Source organism: Grammomys surdaster, unplaced genomic scaffold (genome assembly GCF_004785775.1).
Source record: "Grammomys surdaster isolate TR1022 unplaced genomic scaffold, NIH_TR_1.0 63, whole genome shotgun sequence".
Taxonomy (NCBI): Eukaryota; Metazoa; Chordata; class Mammalia; order Rodentia; family Muridae; genus Grammomys; species Grammomys surdaster.
Window position 1 is genome coordinate 21802035 of NW_021604565.1, and position 11245 is coordinate 21813279.

The 11245-nt window shown below is 36.3% G+C and overlaps 1 pseudogene; it reads left to right on the forward strand.

Annotated features, from left to right (window-relative positions):
* Positions 1–2670: 2670 nt before the first annotated feature.
* Positions 2671–11245, forward strand: part of LOC114620999 — a 79844-nt pseudogene continuing 71269 nt past the window's right edge.

Here is an 11245-nt window from a genome sequence, read left to right on the forward strand (position 1 = left end):
CCTCCCTCCATACCTCCCTCCCTCCACACCTCCATACCTCCCTCCCTCCCTCCATACCTCCATACCTCCCTCCATACCTCCATACCTCTCTTCCTCCCTCCTTCTCTTCCTCCCTCCCTCTCCCTCCACCACTCTCTCTGTCTCTTACATTTTATCTTATATTTTGTGTGCATATTCATATTCTAAGTTCTCATATACTTTTATATCTTAAACACAGAAGCATACAAGTCTACACGCATAAACCACACACACACACACACACACACACACACACACACACTCATGTGGGTGGGCAATGGACATCTGTTATAAAATGAATGCTAAGATTTTAACATCAAAAAAATTTGGCAATTAGTATAATTTAAATACGTCCTCTAATATTAAATATGTCAAAACCATAATATAAAATATTGTAAGTAAAGCATAAAGCATAAAAGGTATTGCAAATTACAAAAAAGAAATGGCTTAAAATTATACTATAGAGCCATAGCATTAAAAGCATGGATTCATGCCTCAATGGTTTAGAACACATAGATGCTGATACAAAATATCTGAAAGAAGTTACAAAGAATTTTAAAAAGGAACAAAACTATGTTCACTTAAGTAAAATATAACATGGATATGTTATTATTACTATCATTATTATTATATTTACATTCCACTCTTTACCCCTTAGTCCCCCCTCCCAAAGTCCCTCATCCCACTCCTCCTCCCCTTTGCCGCCAAGATGGTGCTCCCCACCATCAGACCAACCCCTTTCCTGGGGCCTCAAGTCTCTTGAGGATTAACTACTTCTTCCACTGAGGCCAGACCAGGCAGACCTCTGCTATATTTGTGCCAGGGGCCTTAGACCTGTTTGTGTATGCTGCTAGTTGGTGACTCAGTCTCTGGAAGCTCCCTGGTGTCTAGATTAGTTGAGACAACTGGTTTCCTATCGGGTCACCCTCCCCTTCAGTTTCTTCAATCCTTCCCTGAATTCCACCATAGGAGTCCCTGACTGCAGTCCAATGGTTGGGTCTAAGTATGTGCTTCTGTCTCAGGCAGCTGATGGTAGGGCTTCTCCAAGGACAGCCATTCAAGACTTCTGTGTGTAAGCAAATCAAAGGATCGGTAATCTTGTTAGGCCTTGGTGTCCCCTGCCATGAGATAGATCCCAAGTTGGGCTGGTCATGGACTTCCTTTCCTTCAGTATCTTCTCCATTTTGTCCCTGCAGTTTTTTTATATAGGAAAAATCCTTTGTCAGTAATTTTAACTGTGGGTTAGTAGTCCTGTCCCTCCACTTGAAGCCCTGTCTATCTACAGGAGGTGGGGTCTTCAAGTTTCCTCTCCTCAATATTGTGCATTTTGGGTAAGGTCACCCCTATTGATTCCCTAGAGTCTCTCACCTCCCTGGTCTCTGGTAGTTTCTAGAGGATCCCCCCACCACCCAATCCTAGATGCTGCTTATCTTCATTAATTCTCTTGGCCCTCTGACCTTCTCTCCTGTCCCGGCGCATACCTGATTCTGATCTTTCTTCTTACATCTTCCCTCTCACATCCTGGTCTCTTCATTCCTCTGCCTCTTGTGATTATTTTTTTCTATCTTCCAAGAGAAATTGAAGCATCCTCACTTGGGCCTTGCTGCTTGATTTACTTTTTACATTCTGTGGGTTGTATCCTATGTATTCCGTACTTTTTGGCAAATATCTACTTTTCAGTAAGTAAGAATGAATCATGCATGTCCTTTTGGGTCTGAGTTACCTCACTCAGGATGATATTTTATAGTTCTATCCATTTGCCTGCAAAATTCATGATGTTCCTATTTTTGATAGCTGAATAGTATTCCATTGTGTAAATGAACCACATTTTCTGTATCCATTCTTTGGTTGAGGGTCATTGGGGTTGTTTCCAGATTCTAGTTATTATAAATAAGCTATGAAAATAGTGGAGCATGTGTCCTTGTGATATGGTGGAGCATCATTTAAGTATATGCCAAGGAGTGGCAAAGTTGGGTCTTCAGGTAGAACTATTTCCAATTTTCTGGGGAATCACAAGATTGATTTCCTGAGTGGTTGAACCAGTTTGCAATCCTGTCAGCAATGGAAGAGTGTTCCTCTTTCCCCATACCCTAAGCAGCATGTGCTGTCACCTGAGTTTTTGATCTTAGCCATTCTGATTGGTGTAAAGTAGAATCTCAGTGTCGTTTGCATTTCTCTGATGACCAAGGACTTTGAATATTACTTTAAGTGCTTCTCTGTCATTCAAGATTCTTCTATTGTGAATTCTTTCTTTAGCTCTGCATCCCATTTTTTAATTGGGTTATTTGGGTTTTTTGGAAGTTAACTTCCTGAGTTATTTATAAATTTTGGATATTAGCCCTCAGTCAGTTGTAGGGCAAATGAAGACTTTTTTCCCAATCTATAGGTTGCTTATTTGTCATATTGACTTTTTCTTTTATTTTACTGAAGATTTTCAGCTTCGTGACGTCCCATTTACTGATTATTGATCTTAGAGCCCAAGTCATAGGTGTTCTTTTCAGGAGATTTTTTCCCTTATGTCAATGAGTTTTAGACTCTTTTCCACATTCTCTTCTATTAAATTCAGTGTATTTGGTTTTGTCTTGAGGTCTTTGATCCACCGGGACTTGAATGGACTTCAGATCTGAAATGCCTTGGAGAAGGAGAGGAGAGATGTCGTACCTGAGAATAGTGAAGGATAGCGAGGCACAGCCGGTAAGTGAAGGAGCCAGGAGAGTGTGGTCCAGTTTTTCATTCCTATGGGTCCAAGGTAGCCAAGGTAATAGCTCAGGGTTATCAGTGGAAGGTGGATTGACTGCATGGATGTTAGGAAGTAGTTCAGTCATTGAGTTGATTAAGATATACCAAAACACAAAAGGTGTGTGTGTGTGTGTGTGTGTGTGTGTGTGTGTGTGTGTGTGCGTGTGCGTGTGTGTGTGCGTGTGTGTTTCATTTCTGATCCCAGAATATTGGGGAAGTATTGGGAATGTGCCACTGGAATTTATATATATATATATATATATATATATATATATATATATATATATATAAAACATTGTTACATGCTATACAGCAAAAGTTCACTTATATTATATGTCTGGTCCATCATAGATTCATCTTGTGAATATTTTGCAGTGTGGAAAAAAGAACAGCTCAGTAATAGAAGCATTTGAAAACTGATACTCACACTATGGTTCAACCTCTGTGCTTTATTTTGTGAGTGCATGAAGGTGCACACTATGATACTTCAGTCTCAGTTTAACCTGGGTCTCACAGAAACTGTACCAACATGGGACCAGTTTAGTTAATCTGTAAGTCTTCCTGTGGTATCTATGACCTCACCAACTCCTTCAATCCTATCTCTCATTCTTTCACATGTTTGTGCTAGCTCTACTTGATTTTTGGCTGAGAGTCTTTGTATCTGTTTCCATCAGCTCATGGAAGACGCCTTTCAAGAGATAGTTATGCTATGCTCTTGTCTTCAAGCATAGCAGAGTGCCATTAATAGTGTCAGAGGTTGGCTATCTATTGTGGGGCAGGTATCAAGTTGGGCCAGTCCATGCATATCTTATAGACAGATCTTGTAGACAAATTTGAGGTAGATGATTTTGTGGGTGGGTGGGTGGATGGCCCCCTTCCTCCACTGAAAATCCTATTAGCTACAGGAGTTGTCCATTTCATACTCCATATCCCCTGCTGCTAAGTGTCACAGTTAGATTCACCCACATAGACTCCCAGGAGCCTCCCCAATCCCAGGTCTTCAGACAGTCCCAGAGAGGCCCCCCCCTTTTTCCTTTCTTTCTCTCAGCCCTTTTCCTCAACCCCTCTCTGCACACCTGATTTGCATCCTCTTTATCCTCTTCACGATCCCCACCACCACCATGTTCCCTCCATCTATAGGGCTACTACGGGTACTATATCTATATTATTGCCCTTGCTGAGGGAGATTTGAGCATCCTCCCTTGGGTCCTCTTTATTACCTAGTTTCTGTGGCACTGTGGTTTATAGCCTCATTACTGTAATTTATTGCTAAGGCTCACTCATAAGTGAGTACATACCATGTGTGTCTTTCTAGGTCTGGGTTAACTCACATATGATATTTCCTAGTTTCATTCATTTGCCTTCAAATTTCATGATGTCTTTGATTTTTAATAGCTGAATAGTATTCCATTATATAGATGTACCACACTTATACATTTTTTAGGTAGGGGACATCTTTACTATTTAAGGTTTCTGGCTATTGTAAAGAAAGTGGTATGAACATAGTTGATTAAGTATCCTAGTGGTATAATGGAGCATCTATGGGTATATGTCCAGAAGTGGTATAGCTAAGTGTTTTGATAGAACTATACCCAATATTCTGATAAACTGTCAAATTGATTTCCAATGTGATAATACATACTTGTACTCTCATTACCAATGAAGGAGTGTTCCCCTTGTTCCACATCCTTATCTGCAGGGGTTGTCACTTGAGGTTTCGATAATAGCCATTCTAATGTGACTAAGATTGAATTTTAGATTCATTTTGAGTTCCATTTCCCTGATAACTAAAGACATCAACCATTTCTTTAAGTGTTTTTCAACCATTATTGATTTCTCTATTGAGAATTCTCTTTTAAGTTCTGTATCCCCATTGTTTAGTTGAGTTATTTGTTTTGTTGGTGTCTAATTTCTTCTGCTTTTTATATATTTTGCATATTGGCCTTCTGTCAGATGTAGGGGTGGTGCTGATCTTTACCTTAGGTTGTCATTTTGACCCATTGACAGTGTCCTTCGCCTTGCAGAAAGTTTTCAGTTTCATGAGGTCCCGTCTGTTAATTCTTCATCCTAATGCCTGAGCTATTGATATTCTGTTAAAATACTTGTCTCTTCTGTCAGTGTGTTCTAGTCTGTTCTCTAATTTTTCTTGTATTAGATTTACTGTGTCTAGTTTATGTCGATGTTGTTTATCCACTTGGACTTGAGTTTTGAGCAGATTGATAAATATAGATCTATTTTCATTCTTTTACATCCAGAGATCTAGTTAAACAAGCTCTGTTAGTTAAAGATGCTTTTATTCCCTCAAATATATGGTTTCAGCTTCTTTATGAAAAATCAAGTATCCATAGGTGTTTGAGTTTATTTCTGGGTCTTCAATTCTACTCCATTGATCAACCTTTTTATTTTTATGGCAGCACCATGCCATTGTTATTTCTACTGCTCTGTGACACAGCTTAAAGTTAGGCATGGTGATACCTCCAGATGTTCTTTTATTGTACGAGGATTGTTTTGTTTTTCCATGAGAAGTTGAGAATTGCTCTTTCTAGTTCTATTAAAAATGTGTTGAAAATTTGATGGGAACTGCATTGAATCTGTTGATTTCTTTGGTAAGATGGCCATTTTTACTATGTTAGACCTACTGATCCAGGAGCATGAAGCATCTTTCCATCTTCTGATATCTTCTTCAATTTCTTTCAGCAGAGACTTGAAATTCTTGCCATAGAGGTCTTTCACTTGCTGGGTTAGAGTTATACCAAGATACTTTATATTATTTTTTTGCTTTTATAAAGGCTGTTGCTTTCCTAATTTCTAATTTCCCAGTTATTTTATTTGTATAAAGGACAGTTACTGATATTTGAGTTAATTTTGTATCCATCGATTTGCTGAAAGAGTTTATCAGCAGTAGAACTTCTCTAGTGGGATTGTTAGGGTCAGTTATATGAACTATTATAGTATCTGTGAATAACAATGCTTTGACTTCTTCCTTTTCAATTTGTAGAAACTTGATATAGTTTAGTATACAACCCTAGAGAGAACGTCAAGTACTATACTGAATAGTATAGCAACTTTATCCCTGATTTTAATAGAATTGTTTTACATTCTCTCCTTTTAATTTGATGTTGGTTATTGGCTTCCTGGTTATTGATTGCCTTTATTGTATTTAGGTATGCACCTTTTCAAGAATAGTACCAAAAAAGGGTGTTAGACTTCTTCAAATACTTCTTCAAGATCTAATGAAATGATAATATTGTTTTGTTCTTTCAGTTTATTTGTATGGTGAACTATGTTGATAGATTTTTATATACTGAACCATTTTTGCATCACTGAGATTGAGCCTAGTTGATCATGTTGGATGATGTTTGTGATGTGTTCTAAGGATGCATTTCTGAATATTCTATTGAATAACTTTAAGATTAATGTTCATGAGGAAAATTGGTCTGAAATTCTCTTTCTTTGATGCATCTCTGTGTGGTTTAGGTATCAAAGTGACTGGGGCCACATAGAATGTTCCTTCTGTTTCTATTTTGTGAAATAGTTTGAGGAGTATTGATATTAGCTTTGCTTTGAAGGTCAGGTAGAATTCTGCAATAAGACCATCTGGCCCTGGGCCTTTTGTGTTTGTTTATGTTTTGTTTTGATTTTTTTTTTCTGTTTGCTTGTTTTTTGATTGAGAGACTTTTACTAACTGTTTCTATTTCCTTCGGATAGCATATAGGACTATTTAAATTGTTTACCCCTCTTGATTTAACTCTGGTAAATGTTATATATCAGAAAAATCATACATTCCATTTAGATTTTCCAATTTTGTGAAGTATAGGCTTTTGAATTAAGACATGATGACTCATTGGATTCCCTCAGTATCTGTTGTTATGTTTCTCTTTTCAGTTTGATTTTGTTGATTTTGATACTGTTTCAAGCCTTTTTGTTAGTTTAGCTAACAGTCAGTCTCTCCTGTTTATCTTCTCAAAGAATCAGCTCTTTTTTTAAAATTCTCTTTGTTTCTAATATATATGGTTTCAGCCCTGAGTTTGACTATTTCCTGTAGTCTATTTCTCATAGGTGTCTTTACTTCTTTTTCATCTAGGATTTCAGATGTCCTTTAAAGTTGCTACTGTGAGATGTCACTAATTTATTTATGAATGTGCTTAATGTTATAAATTTTTAACAGTGATTTCATCATGTTCCATAAATTTGGGTATGTTTTGCTTTGATTTTCATTGAATCCTTGAAAGGCTTTTGTTTCTTTATTTGTTTCTTTTTTGACCCAGTGTTAATTCAGTAGACAGTTGTTTAGTTGCATTGAATCTGTAGACTTTCTGTTGCTTTTGTTGGTGTAGAATTCCAACTTTCATCCATTGTTGTCTGATGATGCAAGGTATTTTGTCAATTTTGTTGTTTCTGTTGAGGCTTGCATTGTAACCAACTATATGATCAATTTTTCAGAATGTTCCATGAGAACCAGAGAAGATGGTATATTATTTTGTGTATGAGTGAAATGTTCTGTAGATATCTGTTAGATCCATTTGATTAATACCCTCTATTAGTTTCACTATTTTTCTGTTTAGTTTCTGTCTCAATGATGTGTCCATTGGTAAGAATGTGGTGTGAAAGTTTCCCACTATTAATGTATGCAATTGTACATGTGATTTAAGCTTTAGTAATATTTCTTTTATAAATCTGAATGTCCTGCATTCGGATCATAGATATTCAGAACTGAGACATCATCTTTGTGGATTTTTCTTTTGATGTGTATGACATGTCCTGCCCCATTTTTTTTACTAAATTTGGTTGAAGGTTTATTTTATCAGATATTAGAATGGATACTCCAGCTTGCATCTTAGTTTTCTTTGCTTGGAGAACCCTTTGCCAGTTGTTTAATCTGAGGTAATGCCTATCTTTGTTACTGAGATGTGCTTCTAGCATGCAGTAGAATGAAGGATCCTGTTTCCTCATCCAATCTCATAGCCTGAATCTTTTTAACTGGGTATGGATTCCATTGATGTTGAGAGATATTTATTATCCGTGATTTTTAGTTGTTGTTATTTTGGTGTTGGTGGGGTTTACGTGTGTGTGTGTGTGTGTGTGTGTGTGTGTATTTTCCATCCTTTGCTGTGCTGGTACAGGTTTGTTTCTTGTGTTTCCATGGGTACAGTTAGCCTCCCCAGCTTCATGTTATCCTTTTAGTATCTTCTGCAGAGGTGGGTTTGTAAATAAATATTGCTTAACTTTCATTTTATCATGGAATATCGTGTTTTCTATATCTATTGGTATGAAGTCTTGGATACAGTATTCTTGGCTGATATCTGTGGTCCCCTAGAATCTGTAGATATCAGCCAAGGCTCTTTTGGCTTTTAGAGTCTCTGTTGAGAATTCAGGTGTAATTTTGATATCTGTTTTTCCATGTTTCTTGGCCCTTTTTATTTTCAGCTTTTAATATTTTAATTATTATCAAAAATTACACACTGGACCTCATCCCTGGGACTCTTCTCCATCTATTCTTACTATTCTTAAATTTGTTTTTTCATAGTGTTCCATATTTCTTCAATGTTTTTTGTCATGAATATTTTAAGTTCAATATTTTATTTGACTGATATATCAAATACTCCTATTGTATTATCTCCTATTATCTTCTAAGCCCAAGATTTTCTCTTCCATCTCTTGTTATCTATTGCTGAACTGTAGTTCCTGTTCTCTTTCTTACATTTGTAGTTGTTGTTTTTTTCTTCAACTTTTTCTCAGTTTGCATGTTCTTTATTGCTTCTATTTACATTTTCAGTTCTTGGACAATTTTACTCATTTCTTTCACCTGTTTGATTGTATTTTCTTGAATATGGTTAAGGGAATTATTAATTTCCTCTTTAAAGCCTCTATAATCTTTATACAATTGGACTTAAGTTAATCTTCTTGTGCTTTGGCTGTTAGGCTATCCATGTTCTACTACTGCAGGATAACTGGGTTCAGATTGTACCATATTGCCCTGGCTCTTTTTCATTGTGTTCATAGGCTGTCCTTTAGCCATGTGGTTGTCTGTGATGGTAGATGGATATATCTGGTTCTAGGAGAACTTCTTGGTAAACAAGCAGAGCTGTGGGCATGGCAGTGGAGCTCAGGAAAGAACATGCTGATCACCTCTGGCTGTGCCACAGATAGAGCCCTGCTGGCTGTTTACCCAGGAGGACCCAACAAACAAGGGTTTGGCTTGGGAGATATCTATGTTGTATGCTTCTGAGGCTCCAGTTAGAATTCTCAGGAAGACAGGAGGGAGGCTGTGGGCCAGACGATAGAGGTCAGAGGATAGTGCCCAGCTCACTTCTGCTGGTTGTGCCCTGGGTAGATACAACTGGCAATGGATTCATGGGGAAAAGGTATACAATGGATATTCCTCATCCCTTCCGTCACCACAGGGAGAGCAGTGGGCCAGAAGATAGAGGTCAGTGAACAGCATACATCTAAACTCTGGACATGATGAGCATGATAGCCTGTTATATTTTTTCAAAGTCACAAGTCAAAGAATAAACTAAAGGTCAAATGTTTCTCTCACATTTTCTATTTCTAGAAGTAGTGTCATGAAGTGCCTCATTGGAGTCTAATGAGCCTACTTTTATTAGTTCAACAGATTTGAAATAGTCTTCCTCTTGAATCTATAAAACAGCAACCTAAAAAATTTACTTTTCTGTTTCTTGAATATATTTATGACAGAGGTTATTATTCTCAATATATCAAAACAGAAGAGTTGAAATATGGTTTAATTACTTTATTTTTAAGCAATTTCTGATATCATTCTACTCTTCATCATAACTTTATTACTAAGATATTACTCATATGAATCAGTATTTATATCATAGCTGGGGTAAAATCCCAAATATAGCAAAAAGTGGATTTATATATTCTTAACTGCTGTATACATTCTTCTGTTCCTGGTCATTATGTAAAAAACAACAAATTTAAATTATTATTGATGACATCAATATATATATATTTGAAGATATATATGTATATGGCTAGTGAGATAGCTCAATAGTTATGAGTACAGGCTAATCTTCCAGATGCCCTGAATTCAATTCTCAACAATGACATGGTAGATCACAACCATCAATAAATCTGTTTGAGGTTTGGTCTTTTAATGTGCTAAATACTGTTTGCTCCCAGAGACCACACATAAACCCAGGTGATGCTATGACTTTGCCCCACCCCAAGTTATTTCTGATTAGTGAATAAAGACGCCAACAGCCAATAGATGGGTTGAAGAGATATAGTTGAGATTTAGGGTTCCCAGGCTTGGGGTGAGAGGAAAACCACAGGGTGGTAAAAAAGAAGGTATCATGGGTAGGAATCTTAAAATAATGGCCATGTGTACTGGTTAATTGGAATTAGACCAGTCCAGATGAAATATGACAAATTATGCAATGGAATTATTGTCTGGAAATAGATGTAATAGCATGGAGGATAGATATCTGCTCAGCTCTTGTACTGATTAAGACTTATTATAATCATAAAAGTTGTGTGTGTGTGTTAATTTAACTGTTTTATTAATTAAACTCAGAATCCCTTTAGAGCAGAAATATTTCTTCTGTTTAATTTGGAATCCTCACTAGAGATTATCTATTAAATATTACTCATGTAAGTCAATATATAAAGAAAATAGCTTCTTGACTTCATAGTAGATATAAAGAAAAATTCTGCTTAAGAATGCAGCCAGCCACAATAAAAACTAGACCAGGTAGCTAGTTTAAAAACATCAATGTAAGTTGTATTGTCTTTGTTTTAGGAAATTATGAATAGATTGACACATAAAAAAAATGTTTCTGGTTCCTTGTATTTTCCTATCCTTGGACACTGAACCCAATCCTCAAGCTTTACACTCATGAGTTAATTATGGTCCCAAATCATCAGCATTTAATATCACTTATTTGAGGTTTAAGAATTCAACAAGTGATAGTGGGAAGCATGTCACTGGTATGCACATTGCTCTGCCTCCTAAATAAAATGTGATATTTCTCTACATCACATATAATCATATGCAATTAAAGTACAATATTAAGGTTTACTTGAGTTTATAACACTTAATACATTTTATTTTATTTTCATATTGTGTGCTGAGTTTATTCAGTCAAGAATGGTAGGCAAAGGCTTTACAATGCAGTTACATCTTCAGCCATGTTAAAACCTATTTATTTTGAGTACAGATTTTGCTCAGTTTCTCATACTTGCCTTACACTCCATCTTGCATTCAACCTTTGAACTTGTAGTTTTCATTTCATTGCAAACTTGTACCACCAGTTTCATGTTTTATAACTTTATTACTAATTTGATACTGGCTCTTCAACTATACTCCACAATATTCCCTCCTAAGTGGTTTACTCTTATATGTTAATATATAAAATATTCATAAAGTTGAAAGCTTAAAAAATAAAACACACACACACACATATATGTATATACATATACATATACATATACATATACATATACATATACATATACATAT